This window comes from Somniosus microcephalus, chromosome 19 (genome assembly GCF_052327205.1).
Source record: "Somniosus microcephalus isolate GS21.2 chromosome 19, FLI_Smic_1.0, whole genome shotgun sequence".
Classification (NCBI taxonomy): Eukaryota; Metazoa; Chordata; class Chondrichthyes; order Squaliformes; family Somniosidae; genus Somniosus; species Somniosus microcephalus.
The window spans coordinates 81,231,799-81,255,489 of record NC_141005.1 but is presented as its reverse complement, the minus strand read 5'-3'; the positions used below and the strand labels follow the sequence as shown (position 1 = coordinate 81,255,489).

At 52.2% G+C, this 23,691-nt stretch overlaps 1 protein-coding gene across 1 annotated transcript in view; it reads right to left on the bottom strand.

Annotated features, from left to right (window-relative positions):
- Positions 1–23,691, bottom strand: part of mmp11a (matrix metallopeptidase 11a) — a 94,736-nt gene that overhangs the window by 8,261 nt on the left and 62,784 nt on the right. The window lies entirely within an intron of this gene.

The window sequence follows — 23,691 nt, the reverse complement described above, 5'->3', positions numbered from 1 at the left end:
CCTCTTCCTACCACTCCTACATGGTGCAACCCCTGTGGCTTGAGCAGAGGTCAGGGCAGGCTGCTCAGATCCCTGCTCTGACTGCTCGACGCCCTCTGTGTTTTGGAGCTTGTGAGAGTCCCACCAAAGACTGCTCCACCTGCACCTGTGCAGGTCCAGGCTCGGCCATCAGATGAGGCAGCATGTGGGCCAAGGGGGGCGTGGGGGGGGCAACAGGTGAGTAGTGAATGCCCTTTGAGTGGAGTCAACACTTCCATGCCCCCTTTCGCCATCATCCCTCTCATGGGCCAGCTCCACTTCCCTCCTATCACAATGCTGGAGAGCAGCTTGGTGCAGATCAGTGACATGCTGTAAGGCCAAGGACCAAGGGTAAGGTGGCCAACATCCTATTTAAGGCGCCAGACATGTTGGCATCCAGAGTCTGCACGGCCGTGGTCGAGGCCTACATGGACTCATCTGATTGCCGTGATTGATGTTCCACAGAGCTGGCCACTCTATCCATGGAAGAAGACATCCTCGCAATGACCTGCAACATCAACCTACTCGTGCTTGAGGTGGACGCCTCCATTCCCTGCAATCGTGGACAGTGTGTGTGTGGAAGGCCTGTCAGTACATCGCACATTCTCTGCTGCTGCTCAAGGATTCTCCGTTTCATCGGTGGCCCCCGGGGTTCAGCATCCGTGTCCGGCTGAGCGGAGCTTGGAGAGGGCTGTGCCCCCCCCCGAGCCGGGCTCTCCACTGCTGTCCCTGCCTCCACTGTCAGCTCTTGCTCACTTGTGAACTGTGAGTCACCAGGTGAAAATCCAACTATCTGTCTAACTGGACCCACCAAAGTGTGAGAATCTGAGCTGGTGCCCGGTAAGCAGGAGTCCTGTGACGGTGCGCCCTCAGGAGGAATCAGCTCCTCTGTGGATCCGTCGTCCCTGAGGTCCAGTGACTGCTGCTGCATGTGTAAAGGTGCTGACGCAGGGAAACTAGATGCTTGGTACTGGCAAGGTAAGAATGTTGCAACGTATGAAGATGATCAGATTTAACTCACTGCTGAAACCAAGTCAACATGACATCTGGGTCGACGATAGTTAATTCTGCCACCAGGTAGCTAGGAGGTCCGCATCTCTGATGGCCAGGCATGCCAAGACGTGTAATTCCCCGGGGTACGGTCAGTATACGGTGTAATCCCGTGTAATTCCCCGTGGTACGGTCAGCGTACGGTGTAATCCCGTGTAATTCCCCGTGGTACGGTCAGCGTACGGTGTAATCCCGTGTAATTCCCCGCGGTACGGTCAGTGTACGGTGTAATCCCGTGTAATTCCCTGCGGTACGGTCAGTGTACGGTGTAATCCCATGTAATTCCCCGCGGTACGGTCAGTGTACGGTGTAATCCCGTGTAATTCCCCGCGGTACGGTCAGTGTAATCCTGTGCAATTCCCCGCGGTACGGTCAGTGTAATCCCGTGTAATTCCTCGAGGTACGGTCAGTGTACGGTGTAATCCTGTGTAATTCCCCGCGGTACGGTCAGTGTACGGTGTAATCCTGTGCAATTCCCCGCGGTACGGTCAGTGTAATCCCGTGTAATTCCTCGAGGTACGGTCAGTGTACGGTGTAATCCCGTGTAATTCCCCGTGGTACGGTCAGTATACGGTGTAATCCCGTGTAATTCCCCTCGGTACGGTCAGTGAGCGGTGTAATCCCGTGTGATTCCCCGTGGGACGGTCAGCGTACGGTGTAATACCGTGTAATTCCCCTCGGTACGGTCAGTGAGCGGTGTAATCCCGTGCAATGCCCGGCGGTACGGTCAGCGTACGGTGTAATCCCGTGTAATTCCCCATGTTACGGTCAGTGTATGGTGTAATCCTGTGTAATTCCCCATGGTACGGTCAGTGTACGGTGTAATCCCGTGTAATTCCCCGAGGTACGGTCAGTGTAATCCTGTGTAATTCCCCGCGGTACGGTCAGTGTATGGTGTAATCCCGTGTAATTCCTCGAGGTACGGTCAGTGTATGGTGTAATCCCGTGTAATTCCCCGCGGTACGGTCAGTGTACAGTGTAATCCCGTGTAATTCCACGCGGTACGGTCAGTATATGGTGTAATCCCGTGTAATTCCCCTCGGTACGGTCAGTGAGCGGTGTAATCCCGTGTAATTCCCCTCGGTACGGTCAGTGAGCGGTGTAATCCCGTGTAATTCCCCTCGGTACGGTCAGTGAGCGGTGTAATCCCGTGTAATTCCCCTCGGTACGGTCAGTGAGCGGTGTAATCCCGTGCAATTCCCGGCGGTACGGTCAGCGTACGGTGTAATCCCGTGTAATTCCCCATGTTACGGTCAGTGTACGGTGTAATCCTGTGTAATTCCCCACGGTACGGTCAGTGTACGGTGTAATCCCGTGTAAATCCCCGCGGTACGGTCAGCGCACGGAGTAATCCTGTGTAATTCCCCGCGGTACGGTCAGCGTACGGTGTAATCCCGTGTAAATTCCCCGCGGTACGGTCAGCTTACAGTGTAACCCGTGTAATTCCCATGGTATGGTCAGTGTATGGTGTAATCCCGTGTAATTCCCCACGGTACGGTCAGCGTAATCCCGTGTAATTCCCTGCAGTACAGTCAGTGTACGGTGTCATCCCGTGTAATTCCCCGTGGTACAGTCAGTGTACAGTGTAATTCCATGTAAATCCCCGCGGTATGGTCAGTGTATGGTGTAATCCCGTGTAAATACCCGCGGTACGGTCAGTGTACGGTGTAATCCCGTCTAATTCCCCGCAGTACGGTCAGTGTACAGTGTAAAACCGTGTAATTTCCCGCGGTATGGTCAGCGTACGGTGTAATCCTGTCTAATTCCCCGCGGTACGGTCAGTATACGGTGTAATCCCGTGTAATTCCCAGTGGTACGGTCAGCCTACGGTGTAATCCCGTGTAATTCCCCGCGGTACGTTCAGCGTACGGTGTAATCCCGTGTAATTCCCCGTGGTGCGGGCAGCGTACGGTGGAATCCCGTGTAAGTCCCCGCGGTACGGTCAGCGTACAGTGTAATCCCATGTAGTTCCCCGCGGTGCGGTCATCATACGGTGCAATCCCGTGTATTTCCCCGCGATACGGTCAGTGTATGGTGTAATCCCGTGTAATTCCCCACGGGACGGTCAGTGTGCGGTGTAATCCCGTGTAATTCCCCGCGGTACGGTCAGTGTACGGAGTAATCCCGTGTAATTCCCCGCGTTACGGTCAATGTACAGAGTAATCCCGTGTAATTCCTCGCGGTATGGTCAGTGTATGGTGTAATCCCGTGTAATTCTCCGCGGTACAGTGAGTGTACGGTGTAATCCCGTGGAATTCCCCGCGGGACGGTCAGTGTACGGTGTAATCCGGTGTAATTTCCCGCGGTACGGTCAGTGTATGGTGCAATCCCGTGTAATTCCCCGCGGTATGGTCAGTGAGCGGTGTAATCCCGTGTAATTCCCCGCGGTACGGTCAGTGTACGGTGTAATCCTGTGTAATTCCCCACGGTACAGTCAGTGTACGGTGTAATCCCGTGTAATTCCCTGCGGTACGGTCAGTGAGCGGTGTAATCCTGTGTAATTCCCCGCGGTACGGTCAGTGTACGGTGTAATCCCGTGTAATTCCCCGCAGTACGGTCAGTGTACGGTGTAATCCCGTGTAATTCCCTGCGGTACGGTCAGTGAGCGGTGTAATCCTGTGTAATTCCCCGTGGTACGGTCAGTGTACGTTGTAATCCCGTGTAATTCCCCACGGTACGGTCAGTGTAATCCCGTGTAATTCCTCGCGGTACGGTCAGTGTACGGTGTAATCCCGTGTAATTCCCCGTGGTACGGTCAGTGTACGGTGTAATCTCGTGTAATTCCCCGCGGTACGGTCAGTGTACGGTGTAATCCCGTGTAATTCCCCGCGGTACGGTCAGTGTAATCCTGTGTAATTCCTCGCGGTACGGTCAGTGTATGGTGTAATCTCGTGTAATTCCCTGCAGTACGGTCAGTGTATGGTCTAATCCCGTGTAATTCCTCACGGTAAGGACAGTGTACGGTGTAATCCGGTGTTATTCTCCGCGGTACGGTCAGTCTACGGTGTAATCCCGTGTAATTCCCCACGGTATGGTCAGCTGACAGTGTAATCCCGTGTAATTCCCTGCGGTACGGTCAGTGTACGGTGTAATCCCGTGTAATTCCCCACGGAACTGTCAGTGTACAGTGTAATCCCGTGCAATTCCCCGCGGTACGGTCAGTGTACTCCCGTGTAATTCCCCACGGAACTGTCAGCGTACGGTGTAATCCCGTGTAATTCCCCATGGTACGGTCAGTGTACGGTGTACTCCTGTGTAATTCCCCATGGTACGGTCAGCGTACGGTGTAATCTCGTGTAATTCCCCGCGGTATGGTCAGTGTACGGTGTAATCTCGTGTAATTCCCCGCGGTACGGTCAGTGTATGGTGTAATCTCGTGTAATTCTCCGCGGTACGGTCAGTGTATGGTGTAATCTCGTGTAATTCCCCGCAGTACGGTCAGCGCACGGTGTAATCCCGTGTAATTCCCTGTGGTATGGTCAGTGTACGGTGTAATCCCATGTAATTCCCCGCGGTACGGTCAGTGTATGGTGTAATCTCGTGTAATTCTCCGCGGTACGGTCAGTGTATGGTGTAATCTCGTGTAATTCCCCGCGGTACGGTCAGCGTACGGTGTAATCCCGTGTAATTCCCCACGGTACGGTCAGTGTACGGTGTAATCCCGTGTAATTCCCCGGGGTATGGTCAATGTACGGTGTAATTCCGTGTAATTCTCCGCGGTATGGTCAGTGTAATCCCGTGTAATTCCCCACGGTACGGTCAGTGTACGCTGTAATCCCGTGTAATTCCCCGCGGTATGGTCAGTGTATGGTGTAATCCCATGTAATTCCCCGCGGTACAGTCAGTGTACGGTGTAATCCCGTGTAATTCCCTGCGGTACGGTCAGTGTACGGTGTAATCCCGTGTAATTTCCGGCATTACGTTCAATGTACAGAGTAATCCCGTGTAATTCCCCGCGGTACGGTCAGTGTACGGTGTAATCCCGTGTAATTCCCCGCGGTACCGTCAGTGTACGGTGTAATCCCGTGTAATTCCCCGCGGTACGGTCAGTGTACGGTGTAATCCCGTGTATTTCCTCGCGGTACGGTCAGCGTACGGTGTAATCTGCTGTAATTTCCCGCGGTACGGTCAGTGTACGGTGCAATCCCGTGTATTTCCTCGCGGTACGGTCAGCGTACGGTGTAATCCTGTGTAATTCCTCGCAGTACGGTCAGTGTATAGAAACACTTGCAGGGAGTGCCTGGCGTTGCCAGGGCAATTTTGGGCTGCGCGGTCTCCCTGCCCGTGTCTGTCCCCTCTCTCTCTCCCTCCCTCTCCCCCTCTCTCTGTCCCTCCCTCCCGTCTCCCTGCGTAGCGCGTCAGGCCCGGTGCTGTTGTGATACCGGCAGTGCAGGGCCTAGTGGTTGAGGGCCGGCTGGGATCTCGGGCGGAGACGGACCCGAGCTGAGCTCCCCAGGGGATCGCGCGGTTGACAGCCGGCAGCTGCAGCTCCCCCGCCCGTTGCGTGTCTGGGGCCTAGCGCTTGAGGCCCGGCCGGGCTCTCGGGGCGAGACGTACCCGAGCTGAGCTCCCCCGCGGGTGGCGCGGTTGAAGGGTGGCCACTGAGGATGACCCGCCCGCTGTGTGGAAACTCACCTGCCACTCCCGGAGTCGCAATGTGGGGGTCTGTTTTGTCGCTGTGGGGATGAAAAAAATGGCGGCGAAGTTTAGGGAGACTCGAGTATTAGGTCCTGCCCATGGCGCATGGATTGGTCAACCATCAGGTCACTGAACTGTAGGATTGGTCAAGCAGCACGTCACTCAACGCTAATGAGAGGTAGGATTGGTCAACCGGTAATGAGTGGATTTTTGAGGATTTTTGAACCTTTTTTGTATACTGTCGGGACAATCTTTGTCTGACGAAAAAGTAAATATGCCTATGAGAGTCCCCTAATGATAAGCTTTCTTTTGATATAACATATGTGTAGGTACGCTCTATAACTTTTGATTGTATAGCCGGACAGACAGAGAGACGGAAAGACAGACGGAAAGACAGAGGGAAAGACATACCGTTTTATATATATAGATAGAAACATAGAAGATAGGAGCAGGAGTAGGCCATTCGGCCCCTCGAGCCTGCTCCGCCATTCAATGAGATCATGGCTGATCATCCAAACTCAGTACCCCGTACCTGCCTTCTCCCCATATCCCTTGATGCCTTTAGCTCTAAGAAATATATCTAACTCCTTCTTGAATATATTTAAAGACTTGGCCTCAACCGCCTTCTGTGGTAGAGAATTCCACAGGTTCACCACTCTCTGGGTGAAGAAATTCTTCCTCATCTCTGTCCGAAATGGCTTACATAGATACATAGATACATAGAAGATAGGAGCAGGAGTAGGCCATTCGGCCCTTCGTGCCTGCTCCGCCATTTAATGAGATCATGGCTGATCCTTTAATTCAGTATCCCGTCCCCGCCTTCTCTCCGTAACCCTTAACCCCTTTTGCCCGTAGAAATATATCTAATTCCCTCTTAAATATATTTAATGAGTTGGCGTACACTGCCCTCTGTGGCAATGAGTTCCACAGGTTCACCACTCTCTGAGTGAAGAAATTCCCCCTCATCTCTGTCCTAAATGGTTTAGCCCTTATCCTTAAATTATGTCCTCTAGTTCTGTTCTCACCCGCCAAGGGAAACATTCCTTCTGCATCCAGTCTGTCTAGACCTGTCAGAATTTTATACACTTCTATGAGGTCCCCTCTCAATCTTCTAAACTCCAGTGTGTACATCCCTAAACTACATAGTCTCTCCTCATAGGTCATTCCCGCCATTCCTGGTATCAGCCTGGTGAATCGCCGCTGCACCCCCTCCATGGCAAGAACATCCTTCCTCAGATGAGGCGACCAAAACTGCACACAGTACTCAAGGTGTGGTCTCACCAAGGCCCTGTACAACTGCAGCAGGACATCCTTGCTCCTGTACTCAAACCCTTTCGCTATGAAGGCCAACATACCATTTGCCTTCTTCACCGCCTGCTGCACCTGCATGCTTACCTTCAGCGACTGGTGCACAAGGACACCCAGGTCTCGTTGCACTTCCCCTTCTCCCAATCTATTGCCATTCAGATAATAGTCTGCCTTTCTGTTTTTGACACCAAAGTGGATAACCTCGCATTTATCCACGTTATATGGCATCTGCCACGCTTCTGCCCAATCACCCAACCTGTCCAAATCATCCGGGAGTTTCTCGGTATCCTCCTCACAGCACACACGCCCACCCAGCTTTGTGTCATCTGCAAACTTGGAGATATTACATCTAGTTCCCTTATCTAGATCATTAATGTATATATTGTGAATAGCTGGGGTCCAAGGACCAATCCCTGCGGGACCCCACTAGTCACTGCCTGCCACTCGGAAAAAGACCCGTTTATTCCAACTCTTTGCTTTCTGTCCGCCAACCAGTTCTCTATCCAAGTCAATACCTTGCCCCCAATCCCATGTGCCTTAACTTTACACGCTAATCTCTTATGCGGGACCTTATCGAAAGCCTTTTGAAAGTCCAAATACACCACATCTACTGGTTATCCCTTATCTATTTCCCCAGTTACATCCACAAAAAATTCTAGTAGATTAGTCAAGCACGATTTACCTTTTGTAAATCCATGTTGACTTTATCCGATCCTGTCACTGTTTTCCAGGTGTAATCCTGTGTAATTCCTCGTGGTACGGTCAGTGTACGGTGTAATCCCGTGTAATTCCTCGCGGTACGGACAGCGTATGGTGTAACCCCGTGTAATTCCCCGCGGTACGGTCAGCGTACGGTGTAATCCCATGTAATTCCCCGTGGTACGGTCAGTGTATGGTGTAATCCCGTGTAATTCCCCGCGGTACGGTCAGCGTATGATGTAATCCCATGTAATTCCCCGCAGTACGGTCAGTTTATGGTGTAAGTCCGTGTAATTCCCCGTGGTACGGTCAGTGTACGGTGTAATCCCGTGTAAGTCCCTGCGGTACGGTCAGTGTACGGTGTAATCCCGTGTAAGTCCCTGCGGTACGGTCAGTATATGGTGTAATCCCGTCTAATTGCCCGTGGTACGGTCAATGTACGCTGTACTCCCGTGTAATTCCCCGTGGTACGGTCAGAGTACGGTGTAATCCCATGTAATTCCCCGCGGTACGATCAGTGTATGGTGTAATCCCGTGTAATTCCCCGCGGAACGATCAGTGTACGGTGTAATCCCGTGTAATTCCCTGCGGTACTGTCAGTGTACGGTGTAATCCCGTCAAATTGCCCGTGGTACGGTCAATGTACGCTGTACTCCCGTGTAATTCCACGAGGTATGGTAAGCGTATGGTGTAATCCTGTGTAATTCCCCGCGGTACGGTCAGTGTACGGTGTAATCCCGTGTAATTCCCCGCAGTACGGTCATTGTACGGTGTAATCCCATGTAATTCCCAGCGGTAACGTCAGCGTACGGTGTAATCCCGTGTAATTCCCCACAGCACGGTCAGCGTACGGTGTAATCCCGTGTAATTCCCCGCGGTATGGTCAGTGTAATCCCGTGTAATTCCCCACGGTACGGTCAGTGTACGATGTAATCCCGTGTAGATCCCCGCAGTACGGTCAGCGTACGGTGTAATCTGCTGTAATTTCCCGCGGTACGGTCAGTGTACGGTGCAATCCCGTGTAATTCCCCGCGGTATGGTCAGTGAGCGGTGTAATCCCGTGTAATTCCCCGCGGTATGGTCAGTGTACGGTGTAATCCTGTGTAATTCCCCACGGTACAGTCAGTGTACGGTGTAATCCCGTGTAATTCCCTGTGGTACGGTCAGTGAGTGGTGTAATCCTGTGTAATTTGCCGCGGTACGGTCAGTGTACGGTGTAATCCCGTGTAATTCCCCGCAGTACGGTCAGTGTACGGTGTAATCCCGTGTAATTTACCGTGGTACGGTCAGTGTACGGTGTAATCCCGTGTAATTCCCCACGGTACGGTCAGTGTAATCCCGTGTAATTCCTCGCGGTACGGTCAGTGTACGGTGTAATCCCGTGTAATTCCCCGTGGTACGGTCAGTGTACGGTGTAATCCCGTGTAATTCCCCGCGGTACAGTCAGTGTACGGTGTAATCCCGTGTAATTCCCCGTGGTACGGTCAATGTAATCCCGTGTAATTCCCCGCGGTACAGTCAGTGTACGGTGTAATCCCGTGTAATTCCCCGCGGTACGGTCAGTGTATGGTGTAATCTCGTGTAATTCCCCGCAGTACGGTCAGTGTATGGTCTAATCCCGTGTAATTCCTCACGGTAAGGACAGTGTACGGTGTAATCCGGTGTTATTCTCCGCGGTACGGTCAGTGTACGGTGTATTCCCGTGTAATTCCCCACGGTATGGTCAGCTGACAGTGTAATCCCGTGTAATTCCCTGCGGTACGGTCAGTGTACGGTGTAATCCCATGTAATTCCCCACGGAACTGTCAGTGTACAGTGTAATCCCGTGCAATTCCCCGCGGTACGGTCAGTGTACTCCCGTGTAATTCCCCGCGGTATGGTCAGTGTACGGTGTAATGCCGTGTAATTCCCCACGGTACGGTCAGTGGACGGTGTAATCCCGTGTAATTCCCCATGGTACGGTCAGTGTACGGTGTAATCCCGTGTAATTCCCCGTGGTACGGTCAGTGTACGGTGCAATCCTGTGTAATTCCCCACGGTACGGTCAGTGTACGGTGTAATCCTGTGTAATTCCCCGCGGTACGGTCAGTGTACGGTGTAATCTCGTGTAATTCCCCGCGGTACGGTCAGTGTATGGTGTAATCTCGTGTAATTCCCCGCGGTACGGTCAGTGTACGGTGTAATCCTGTGTAATTCCCCGCGGTACGGTCAGTGTATGGTGTAATCTCGTGTAATTCCCCACGGTACGGTCAGTGTATGGTGTAATCTCGTGTAATTCCCCGCGGTGCGGTCAGTGTACGGTGTAATCTCGTGTAATTCCCCGCGGTACGGTCAGTGTATGGTGTAATCTCGTGTAATTCTCCGCGGTACGGTCAGTGCATGGTGTAATCTCGTGTAATTCCCCGCAGTACGGTCAGTGTATGGTCTAATTTCGTGTAATTCCCCATGGTACGATCAGTGTATGGTGTAATCCTGTGTAATTCCCCGCGGTACGGCCAGTGTACGGTGTAATCCCATGTAATTCCCCGCGGTACGGTCAGCGTATGCTGTAATCCCGTGTAATTCCCCACGGTACGGTCAGTGTACGGTGTAATCCCATGTAATTCCCCGGGGTATGGTCAGTGTACAGTGTAATCCTGTGTAATTCCCCACGGTACGGTCAGTGTACGGTGTAATCCCGTGTAATTCCCCGCGGTATGGTCAGTGTAATCCCGTGTAATTCCCCGCGGTACGGTCAGCGTATGCTGTAATCCCATGTAATTCCCCACGGTACGGTAAGTGTACGGTGTAATCCCGTGTAATTCCCCGGGGTATGGTCAATGTACAGTGTAATCCCGTGTAATTCCCCGCGGTACGGTCAGTGTACGTTGTAATCCCGTGTAATTCCCAGCGGTATGGTCAGTGTATGGTGTAATCCCGTGTAATTCCCTGCGGTACAGTCAGTGTACGGTGTAATCCCGTGTAATTCCCCGCGTTATGGTCAGTGTACGGTGTAATCCCATGTAATTCCCCGCGGTACCGTCAGTGTACGATGTAATCCCATGTAATTCCCCGCGGTACCGTCAGTGTACGATGTAATCCCGTGTAATTCCCCACGGTGCGGTCAGTGTACGGTGTAATTCCGTGTAATTGCCCGCAGTACGGTGAGTGTACGGTGTAATCCCATGTAATTACCCGCAGTACGGAGAGCCTACGGTGTAATCCCGTGTTATTCCCCGCCGTACGGTCAGCGTATGGTGCAATCCTGTGAAATTCCCCGCAGTATGGTCAGTGTACGGTGTAATCCCGTGTAACTCCCCGCGGTATGGTCAGTGTACGGTGTAATCCCGTGTAATTCCCCACGGTGCGGTCAGTGTACGGTGTAATCCCGTGTAATTCCCCGCGGTACGGTCAGTGTACGGTGTAATCCCGTGTAATTCCCTGCGGTACGGTCAGCGCACGGTCTAACCCCGGGGTAATTCCCCGCATTACGGTCAGTATACGGAGTAATCCCGTGTAATTCCCCGCAGTACGGTCAGCGTATGATGTAATCTCGTGTAATTCCCCGCAGTACGGTCAGTTTACGGTGTAATCCCGTGTAATTCCCCGAGGTACGGTCAGTGTACGGTGTAATCCCATGTAATTCCCCGCGGTACGTTCAGTTTATGGTGTAATCCCATGTAATTCCCCGAGGTACGGTCAGTGTACGGTGTAATCCCGTGTAATTCACCGCGGTACGATCAGTGTACAGTGTAATCCCATGTAATTCCCCGCGGTACGGTCAGGGTATGGTGTAATCCCGTGTAATTCCCCGCGGTACGGTCAGTGTACAGTGTGATCCCATGTAATTCCCCGCGGTACGGTCACGTGCGGTGTAATCCCGTGTAATTCACCGCAGTACGGTCAGTGTACAGTGTAATCCCATGTAATTCCCTGCGGTACGGTCAGTGTACAGTGTAATCCCATGTAATACCCCACGGTACGGTCAGCGTACGGTGTAATCCCATATAATTCCCCACGGTATGGTCAGTGTACGGTGTAATCCCGTGTAATTCCCCGCAGTACGGTCAGTGAACGGTGTAATCCCATGTAATTACCCGCAGTACGGACAGCGTACGGTGTAATCCCGTGTAATTCCCCGCGGTATGGTCAGTGTACGGTGTAATCCCGTGTAACTCCCCGTGGTATGGTCAGTGTACGGTGTAATCCCGTGTAATTCCCCGCGGTACAGTCAGTGTACAGTGTAATCCCATGTAATTCCCCGCGGTACGGTCACGTACGGTGTAATCCCGTGTAATTCCCCGCCGTACGGTCAGCGTATGGTGTAATCCTGTGAAATTCCCCGCAGTATGGTCAGTGTACGGTGTAATCCCGTGTAACTCCCCGCGGTATGGTCAGTGTATGGTGTAATCCTGTGTTAATTCCCGCGGTACGGTCAGTGTATGGTGTAATCCCGTGTAATTCCCCGCGGTACGGTCAGTGTACGGTGTAATCCCGTGTAATTCCCCGCGTTATGGTCAGTGTACGGTGTAATCCCATGTAATTCCCCGCGGTACCGTCAGTGTACGATGTAATCCTGTGTAATTCCCCACGGTGCGGTCAGTGTACGGTGTAATTCCGTGTAATTGCCCGCAGTACGGTGAGTGTACGGTGTAATCCCATGTAATTACCCGCAGTACGGACAGCCTACGGTGTAATCCCGTGTTATTCCCCGCCGTACGGTCAGCGTATGGTGCAATCCTGTGAAATTCCCCGCAGTATGGTCAGTGTACGGTGTAATCCCGTGTATCTCCCCGCGGTATGGTCAGTGTACGGTGTAATCCCGTGTAATTCCCCACGGTGCGGTCAGTGTACGGTGTAATCCCGTGTAATTCCCCGCGGTACGGTCAGTGTACGGTGTAATCCCGTGTAATTCCCTGCGGTACGGTCAGCGCACGGTCTAACCCCGGGTAATTCCCCGCGTTACGGTCAGTATACGGAGTAATCCCGTGTAATTCCCCGCAGTACGGTCAGCGTATGATGTAATCTCGTGTAATTCCCCGCGGTACGGTCAGTTTACGGTGTAATCCCGTGTAATTCCCCGAGGTACGGTCAGTGTACGGTGTAATCCCATGTAATTCCCCGCGGTACGTTCAGTTTATGGTGTAATCCCATGTAATTCCCCGAGGTACGGTCAGTGTATGGTGTAATCCCATGTAATTCTCCACGGTACGGTCAGTGTACGGTGTAATCCCGTGTAATTCACCGCGGTACGATCAGTGTACAGTGTAATCCCATGTAATTCCCCGCGGTACGGTCAGGGTATGGTGTAATCCCGTGTAATTCCCCGCGGTACGGTCAGTGTACAGTGTGATCCCATGTAATTCCCCGCGGTACGGTCACGTACGGTGTAATCCCGTGTAATTCACCGCAGTACGGTCAGTGTACAGTGTAATCCCATGTAATTCCCTGCGGTACGGTCAGTGTACAGTGTAATCCCATGTAATTCCCCGCGGTACGGTCACGTACGGTGTAATCCCGTGTAATTCCCCGCCGTACGGTCAGCGTATGGTGTAATCCTGTGAAATTCCCCGCAGTATGGTCAGTGTACGGTGTAATCCCGTGTAATTCCCCACGGTACGGTCAGTGTACGGTGTAATCCCGTGTAATTCCCCGCGGTACGTTCAGTTTACGGTGTAATCCCGTGTAACTCCCCGCTGTATGGTCAGTGTACGGTGTAATCCCGTGTAATTCCCCACGGTACGGTCATCGCACGGTCTAATCCCGCGTAATTCCCCGCGTTACGGTCAGTATACGGAGTAATCCCGTGTAATTCCCCGCGGTACGTTCAGTTTACGGTGTAATCCCGTGTAATTCCCCGAGATACGGTCAGTGTACGGTGTAATCCCGTGTAATTCCCCGCGGTACGGTCAGTGTACGGTGTAATCCCGTGTAATTCCCCGCGGTACGGTCACGTACGGTGTAATCCCGTGTAATTCATCGTGGTACGGTCAGTGTACAGTGTAATCCCATGTAATTCCCCACGGTACGGTCAGTGTACAGTGTAATCCCATGTAATACCCCACGGTATGGTCAGTGTACGGTGTAATCCCGTGTAACTCCCCGTGGTATGGTCAGTGTACGGTGTAATCCCGTGTAATTCCCCGAGGTATGGTCAGTGTACGGTGTAATCCCGTGTAACTCCCCGTGGTATGGTCAGTGTACGGTGTAATCCCGTGTAATTCCCCACGGTACGGTCAGTGTACGGTGAAATCCCGTGTAAATCCCCGCGGTACGGTCAGTGTACAGTGTAATCCCATGTAATTACCCGCGGTACGGTCAGTGTCCGGTGTAATCCCATGTAATACCCCACGGTACGGTCAGTGTACGGTGTAATCCCGTGTAATTCCCCGCAGTACGGTCAGTGAACGGTGTAATCCCATGTAATTACCCACAGTACGGACAGCGTACGGTGTAATCCCGTGTAATTCCCCGCCGTACGGTCAGCGTATGGTGTAATCCCGTGTAATTCCCCGAAGTACGGTCAGTGTACGGTGTAATCCCGTGTAATTCCCCGAGGTACGGTCAGTGTATGGTGTAATCCCGTGTAACTCCCCGCGGTATGGTCAGTGTACGGTGTAATCCCATGTAATTCCCCACGGTACGGTCAGTGTACGGTGTAAGCCCGTGTAATTCCCTGCGGTACGGTCAGCACATGGTCTAATCCCATGTAACTCCCCGCGTTACGGTTAGTGTACGGAGTAATCCCATGTAATTTCCGGCGTTGCGGTCAATGTACAGAGTAATCCCGTGTAATTCCCCGCAGTACGGTCAGCGTATGATGTAATCTAGTGTAATTCCCCGCGGTACGGTCAGTGTACGGTGTAATCCAGTGTAATTCACCGCGGTACGGTCAGTATACGGTGTAATCCCATGTCATTCCCCGCGGTACGTTCAGTTTACGATGTAATCCCGTGTAATTCCCCGAGGTACGGTCAGTGTACGGTGCAATCCCATGTAATTCTCCGCGGTGCGGTCAGTGTACGGTGTAATCCCGTGTAATTCACTGCGGTACGCTCAGTGTACAGTGTAATCCCATGTAATTCCCCGCGGTACGGTCACGTACGGTGTAATCCCGTGTAATTCACCGCGGTACGGTCAGTGTACGGTGTAATCCCATGTAATATCCCACGGTACGGTCAGCGTACGGTGTAATCCCGTGTAATTCCCCACGGTACGGTCAGTGTACGGTGTAATCACGTGTAATTCCCCGCAGTACGGTCAGTGAACGGTGTAATCCCATGTAATTACCCGCAGTACGGACAGCGTACGGTGTAATCCCGTGTAATTCCCCGCCGTACGGTCAGCGTATGGTGTAATCCTGTGTAATTCCCCACGGTATGGTCAGTGTACGGTGTAATCCCATGTAACTCCCCGTGGTATGGTCAGTGTACGGTGTAATCCCGTGTAATTCCCCACGGTACGGTCAGTGTACGGTGTAATCCCATGTAATTCCCCGTGGTACGGTCAGTGTACGGTGTAATCCCGTGTAATTCCCTGCGGTACGGTCAGCGCACGGTCTAATCCCGTGTAATTCCCCGTGTTACGGTCAGTGTACAGAGTAATCCCGTGTAATTTCCGGCGTTACGGTCAATGTACAGAGTAATCCCGTGTAATTCCCCGCGGTACGGTCAGTGTATGGTGTAATCCCGTGTAATTCCCCATGGTAAGGTCACTGTACGGTGTAATCCTGTGTAATTCCTCGCGGTACGGTCACTGTACGGTGTAATCCTGTGTAATTCCCCGCGGTACGGTCAGTATACGGAGTAATCCCGTGTAATTCCCCGCAGTACGGTCAGCGTATGATGTAATCTCGTGTAATTCCCTGCGGTACGGTCAGTTTACGGTGTAATCCCGAGTAATTCCCCGAGGTACGGTCAGTGTACGGTGTAATCCCGTGTAATTCACCGTGGTATGGTCAGTACACGGTGTAATCCCATGTAATTCCCCGCGGTACGGTCAGTTTACGGTGTAATCCCGTGTAATTCCCCGAGGTACGGTCAGTGTACGGTGTAATCCCGTGTAATTCTCCGCGGTACGGTCAGTGCACGGTGTAATCCCGTGTATTTCCCCGCGGTACGGTCAGTGAACAGTGTAATCCCATGTAATTCCCCGCGGTACGGTCACGTACGGTGTAATCCCGTGTAATTTCCCACGGTACGGTCAGTGTACGGTGTAATCCCAAGTAATACCCCACGGTACGGTCAGTGCACGGTGTAATCCTGTGTATTTCCCCGCGGTACGGTCACGTACGGTGTAATCCCGTGTAATTTCCCACGGTACGGTCAGTGTACGGTGTAATCCCAAGTAATACCCCACGGTACGGTCAGTGCACGGTGTAATCCTGTGTATTTCCCCGCGGTACGGTCAGTGTACAGTGTAATCCCATGTAATTCCCCGCGGTACAGTCACGTACGGTGTAATCCCGTGTAATTTCCCATGGTACGGTCAGTGTACGGTGTAATCCCATGTAATACCCCACGGTACGGTCAGCGTACGGTGTAACCCCATGTAATTCCCCACGGTACGGTCAGTGTACAGTGTAATCCCAAGTAATACCCCACGGTACGGACAGCGTACAGTGTAATCCCGTGTAATTCCCCGCGGTACGGTCAGTGTACAGTGTAATCCCATGTAATTCCCCATGGTACGGTCACGTATGGTGTAATCCCGTGTAATTCACCGCGGTACGGTCAGTGTACAGTGTAATCCCATGTAATTACCTGCGGTACGGTCAGTGTACAGTGTAATCCCATGTAATACCCCACGGTACGGTCAGTGTACGGTGTAATCCCGTGTAATTCCCCGCAGTACGGTCAGTGAACGGTGTAATCCCATGTAATTACCCACAGTACGGACAGCGTACGGTGTAATCCCGTGTAATTCCCTGCGGTACGGTCAGCACATGGTCTAATCCCATGTAACTCCCCGCGTTACGGTTAGTGTACGGAGTAATCCCATGTAATTTCCGGCGTTGCGGTCAATGTACAGAGTAATCCCGTGTAATTCCCCGCGGTACGGTCAGTGTACGGTGTAATCCAGTGTAATTCACCGCGGTACGGTCAGTATACGGTGTAATCCCATGTCATTCCCCGCGGTACGTTCAGTTTACGATGTAATCCCGTGTAATTCCCCGAGGTACGGTCAGTGTACGGTGCAATCCCATGTAATTCTCCGCGGTGCGGTCAGTGTACGGTGTAATCCCATGTAATTCACTGCGGTACGCTCAGTGTACAGTGTAATCCCATGTAATTCCCCGCGGTACGGTCACGTACGGTGTAATCCCGTGTAATTCACCGCGGTACGGTCAGTGTACGGTGTAATCCCATGTAATACCCCACGGTACGGTCAGCGTACGGTGTAATCCCGTGTAATTCCCCACGGTACGGTCAGTGTACGGTGTAATCACGTGTAATTCCCCGCAGTACGGTCAGTGAACGGTGTAATCCCATGTAATTACCCGCAGTACGGACAGCGTACGGTGTAATCCCGTGTAATTCCCCGCCGTACGGTCAGCGTATGGTGTAATCCCGTGTAATTCCCCGCGGTATGGTCAGTGTACGGTGTAATCCCATGTAACTCCCCGTGGTATGGTCAGTGTACGGTGTAATCCCGTGTAATTCCCCACGGTACGGTCAGTGTACGGTGTAATCCCATGTAATTCCCCGTGGTACGGTCAGTGTACGGTGTAATCCCGTGTAATTCCCTGCGGTACGGTCAGCGCACGGTCTAATCCCGTGTAATTCCCCGCGTTACGGTCAGTGTACAGAGTAATCCCGTGTAATTTCCGGCGTTACGGTCAATGTACAGAGTAATCCCGTGTAATTCCCCGCGGTACGGTCAGTGTATGGTGTAATCCCGTGTAATTCCCCATGGTAAGGTCACTGTACGGTGTAATCCTGTGTAATTCCTCGCGGTACGGTCACTGTACGGTGTAATCCTGTGTAATTCCCCGCGGTACGGTCAGTGTACGGAGTAATCCCGTGTAATTCCCCGCAGTACGGTCAGCGTATGATGTAATCTCGTGTAATTCCCTGCGGTACGGTCAGTTTACGGTGTAATCCCGAGTAATTCCCCGAGGTACGGTCAGTGTACGGTGTAATCCCGTGTAATTCACCGTGGTATGGTCAGTACACGGTGTAATCCCATGTAATTCCCCGCGGTACGGTCAGTTTACGGTGTAATCCCGTGTAATTCCCCGAGGTACGGTCAGTGTACGGTGTAATCCCATGTAATTCTCCGCGGTACGGTCAGTGCACGGTGTAATCCCGTGTATTTCCCCGCGGTACGGTCAGTGTACAGTGTAATCCCATGTAATTCCCCGCGGTACGGTCACGTACGGTGTAATCCCGTGTAATTTCCCACGGTACGGTCAGTGTACGGTGTAATCCCAAGTAATACCCCACGGTACGGTCAGTGCACGGTGTAATCCCGTGTATTTCCCCGCGGTACGGTCAGTGTACAGTGTAATCCCATGTAATTCCCCGTGGTACAGTCACGTACGGTGTAATCCCGTGTAATTTCCCATGGTACGGTCAGTGTACGGTGTAATCCCATGTAATACCCCACGGTACGGTCAGCGTACGGTGTAACCCCATGTAATTCCCCACGGTACGGTCAGTGTACAGTGTAATCCCATGTAATACCCCACGGTACGGACAGCGTACAGTGTAATCCCGTGTAATTCCCCGTGGTATGGTCAGTGTACGGTGTAATCCCGTGTAATTCCCCGCAGTACGGCAGTGTATGGTGTAATCCCGTGTAACTCCCCGCGGTATGGTCAGTGTACGGTGTAATCCAGTGCAATTCCCCACGGTACATTCAGCGTACGGTGTAATCGCGTGTAATTCCCCACGGAACGGTCAGCGTACGGTGTAATCCCGTGTAACTCCCCGTGGTATGGTCAGTGTACGGTGTAATCCCGTGTAATTCCCCACGGTACGGTCAGTGTAGGGTGTAATCCCGTGTAATTCCCCGCGGTACGGTCAGTGTACAGTGTAATCCCATGTAATTCCCCGCGGTACGGTCACGTACGGTGTAATCCCGTGTAATTCCCCGCCGTACGGTCAGCATATGGTGTAATCCTGTGAAATTCCCCGCAGTATGGTCAGTGTACGGTGTAATCCCGTGTAACTCCCCGCGGTATGGTCAGTGTACGGTGTAATCCCGTGTAATTCCCCAAGGTACGGTCAGTGTACGGTGTAATCCCGTGTAACTCCCCGCGGTATGGTCAGTGTACGGTGTAATCCCGTGTAATTCCCCACGGTACGGTCAGTGTACGGTGTAATCCCGTGTAATTCCCCGCGGTACGGTCAGTGTACGGTGTAATCCCGTGTAATTCCCTGCGGTACGGTCAGCGCACGGTCTAATCCCGTGGAATTCCCCGCGTTACGGTCAGTATACGGAGTAATCCCGTGTAATTCCCCGCAGTACGGTCAGCGTATGATGTAATCTCGTGTAATTCCCCGCGGTACGGTCAGTTTACGGTGTAATCCCGTGTAATTCCCCGAGGTACGGTCAGTGTACGGTGTAATCCCATGTAATTCCCCGCAGTACGTTCAGTTTACGGTGTAATCCTGTGTAATTCCCCGAGGTACGGTCAGTGTATGGTGTAATCCCATGTAATTCTCCACGGTACGGTCAGTGTATGGTGTAATCCCGTGTAATTCACCGCGGTACGCTCAGTGTACAGTGTAATCCGATGTAATTCCCCGCGGTACGGTCAGTGTATGGTGTAATCCTGTGTAATTCCCCGCGGTACGGTCAGTGTACAGTGTGATCCTATGTAATTCCCCGCGGTACGGTCACGTACGTTGTAATCCCGTGTATTTCCTCGCAGTACGGTCAGTGTACGGTGTAATCCTGTGTAATTCCTCGCAGTACGGTCAGTGTATAGAAACACTTGCAGGGAGTGCCTGGCGTTGCCAGGGCAATTTTGGGCTGCGCGGTCTCCCTGCCCGTGTCTGTCCCCTCTCTCTCTCCCTCCCTCTCGCCCTCGCTCTGTCCCTCCCTCCCGTCTCCCTGCGTAGCGCGTCAGGCCCGGTGCTGTTGTGATACCGGCAGTGCAGGGCCTAGTGGTTGAGGGCCGGCTGGGATCTCGGGCGGAGACGGACCCGAGCTGAGCTCCCCAGGGGATCGCGTGGTTGACGGCCGGCAGCTGCAGCTCCCCCGCCCGTTGCGTGTCTGGGGCCTAGCGCTTGAGGCCCGGCCGGGCTCTCGGGGTGAGACGTACCCGAGCTGAGCTCCCCCGCGGGTGGCGCGGTTGAAGGGCGGCCGCTGAGGATGACCCGCCCGCTGTGTGGAAACTCACCTGCCACTCCCGGAGTCGCAATGTGGGGGTCTGTTTTGTCGCTGTGGGGATGAAAAAAATGGCGGCGAAGTTTAGGGAGACTCGAGTATTAGGTCCTGCCCATGGCGCATGGATTGGTCAACCATCAGGTCACTGAACTGTAGGATTGGTCAAGCAGCACGTCACTCAACGCTAATGAGAGGTAGGATTGGTCAACCGGTAATGAGTGGATTTTTGAACCTTTTTTGTATACTGTCGGGACAATTTTTGTCTGACGAAAAAGTAAATATGCCTATGAGAGTCCCCTAATGATAAGCTTTCTTTTGATATAACATATGTGTAGGTACGCTCTATAACTTTTGATTGTATAGCCGGACAGACAGAGAGACGGAAAGACAGACGGAAAGACAGACGGAAAGACAGAGGGAAAGACATACCGTTTTATATATATAGATAGAAACATAGAAGATAGGAGCAGGAGTAGGCCATTCGGCCCCTCGAGCCTGCTCCGCCATTCAATGAGATCATGGCTGATCATCCAAACTCAGTACCCCGTACCTGCCTTCTCCCCATATCCCTTGATGCCTTTAGCTCTAAGAAATATATCTAACTCCTTCTTGAATATATTTAAAGACTTGGCCTCAACCGCCTTCTGTGGTAGAGAATTCCACAGGTTCACCACTCTCTGGGTGAAGAAATTCTTCCTCATCTCTGTCCTAAATGGCTTACCCCTTATCCTTAGACTATGACCCCTGGTTCTGGACTCTCCGACCATCGGGAACATTCTACCTGCATCTAGTTTGTCCAGACCTGTCAAAATTTTATAAGTTTCGATGAGATCCCCTCTCATTCTTCTAAACTCCAGCGAGTATAAGCCCAATCGACCCAATCTCTCCTCATACGTCATTCCTGCAATCCCAGGGATCAGCCTTGTGAAACTTCGCTGAACTCCTTCCATGGCAAGAACATCCTTGCTCAGATAAGGCGACCAAAACTGCACACAGTACTCAAGGTGTGGTCTCACCAAGGCCCTGTACAACTGCAGCAGGACATCCTTGCTCCTGTACTCAAACCCTTTCGCTATGAAGGCCAACATACCATTTGCCTTCTTCACCGCCTGCTGCACCTGCATGCTTACCTTCAGCGACTGGTGCACAAGGACACCCAGGTCTCGTTGCACTTCCCCTTCTCCCAATCTATTGCCATTCAGATAATAGTCTGCCTTTCTGTTTTTGACACCAAAGTGGATAACCTCGCATTTATCCACGTTATATTGCATCTGCCACGCTTCTGCCCAATCACCCAACCTGTCCAAATCATCCGGGAGTTTCTCGGTATCCTCCTCACAGCACACACGCCCACCCAGCTTTGTGTCGTCTGCAAACTTGGAGATATTACATCTAGTTCCCTTATCTAGATCATTAATGTATATATTGTGAATAGCTGGGGTCCAAGGACCGATCCCTGCGGTACCCCACTAGTCACTGCCTGCCACTCGGAAAAAGACCCGTTTATTCCAACTCTTTGCTTTCTGTCCGCCAACCAGTTCTCTATCCAAGTCAATACCTTGCCCCCAATCCCATGTGCCTTAACTTTACACGCTAATCTCTTATGCGGGACCTTATCGAAAGCCTTTTGAAAGTCCAAATACACCACATCTACTGGTTATCCCTTATCTATTTTCCCAGTTACATTCTCAAAAAATTCTAGTAGATTAGTCAAGCACGAATTACCTTTTGTAAATCCATGTTGACTTTGTCCGATCCTGTCACTGTTTTCCAGGTGTAATCCTGTGTAATTCCTCGTGGTACGGTCAGTGTACGGTGTAATCCCCCGCGGTACGGACAGCGTATGGTGTAACCCCGTGTAATTCCCCACGGTACGGTCACTGTACGGTGTAATCCCATGTAATTCCCTGCAATACGGTCAGTGTATGGTGTAATCCAGTGTAATTCCCCGCGGTACGGTCAGCGTATGATGTAATCCCGTGTAATTCCCCGCAGTACGGTCAGTTTATGGTGTAGGTCCGTGTAATTCCCCGCGGTACGGTCAGTGTACGGTGTAATCCCGTGTAAGTCCCTGCAGTACGGTCAGTATATGGTGTAATCCCGTCTAATTGCCCGTAGTACGGTCAATGTACGCTGTACTCCCGTCTAATTGCCCGTAGTACGGTCAGTGTACAGTGTAATCCCGTGTAATTCCCCGCGGTACGGCCAGCGTACGTTGTAATCCCGTGTAATTCCCCACGGTACGGTCAGTGTACGGTGTAGTCCCGTGTAATTCCCCGCAGTACGGTCATTGTACGGTGTAATCCCGTGTAATTCCCCACGGTACGGTCAGTGTACGATGTAATCCCGTGTAGATCCCCGCAGTACGGTCAGCGTACGGTGTAATCCGCTGTAATTTCCCGCGGTACGGTCAGTGTACGGTGCAATCCCGTGTAATTCCCCGCGGTATGGTCAGTGAGCGGTGTAATCCCGTGTAATTCCCCGCGGTACGGTCAGTGTACGGTGTAATCCTGTGTAATTCCCCACGGTACAGTCAGTGTATGGTGTAATCCTGTGTAATTTCCCGCGGTACGGTCAGTGTACGGTGTAATCCCGTGTAATTCCCCACGGTACGGTCAGTGTAATCCCGTGTAATTCCTCGCGGTACGGTCAGTGTACGGTGTAATCCCGTGTAATTCCCCGTGGTACGGTCAGTGTACGGTGTAATCCTGTGTAATTCCCCACGGTACAGTCAGTGTACGGTGTAATCCCGTGTAATTCCCCGCAGTACGGTCAGTGTACAGTGTAATCCCGTGTAATTCCCCACGGTACGGTCAGTGTAATCCCGTGTAATTCCTCGCGGTACGGTCAGTGTACGGTGTAATCCCGTGTAATTCCCCGTGGTACGGTCAGTGTACGGTGTAATCCCGTGTAATTCCCCGCGGTACAGTCAGTGTACTGTGTAATCCCGTGTAATTCCCCGTGGTACGGTCAGTGTACGGTGTAATCCCGTGTAATTCCCCGCGGTACAGTCAGTGTATGGTGTAATCCCGTGTAATTCCCCGCGGTACAGTCAGTGTATGGTGTAATCCCGTGTAATTCCCCGTGGTACGGTCAATGTAATTCCGTGTAATTCCTCGCGGTACGGTCAGTGTATGGTGTAATCTCATGTAATTCCCCGCAGTACGGTCAGTGTATGGTCTAATCCCGTGTAATTCCTCACGGTAAGGACAGTGTACGGTGTAATCCGGTGTTATTCTCCTGGGTACGGTCAGTGTACGGTGTAATCCCGTGTAATTCCCCACGGAACTGTCAGTGTACAGTGTAATTCCGTGCAAATCCCCGCGGTACGGTCAGTGTACTCCCGTGTAATTCCCCGCGGTATGGTCAGTGTACGGTGTAATGCCGTGTAATTCCCCGCGGTACGGTCAGCGTACGGTGTAATCCTGTGTAATTCCCCATGGTACGGTCAGTGTACGGTGTAATCCCGTGTAATTCCCCGTGGTACGGTCAGTGTACGGTGCAATCCTGTGTAATTCCCCACGGTACGGTCAGTGTATGGTGTAATCTCGTGTAATTCCCCGCGGTACGGTCAGTGTACGGTGTAATCCTGTGTAATTCACCGCGGTACGGTCAGCGTACGGTGTAATCTCGTGTAATTCCCCGTGGTACTGTCAGTGTACG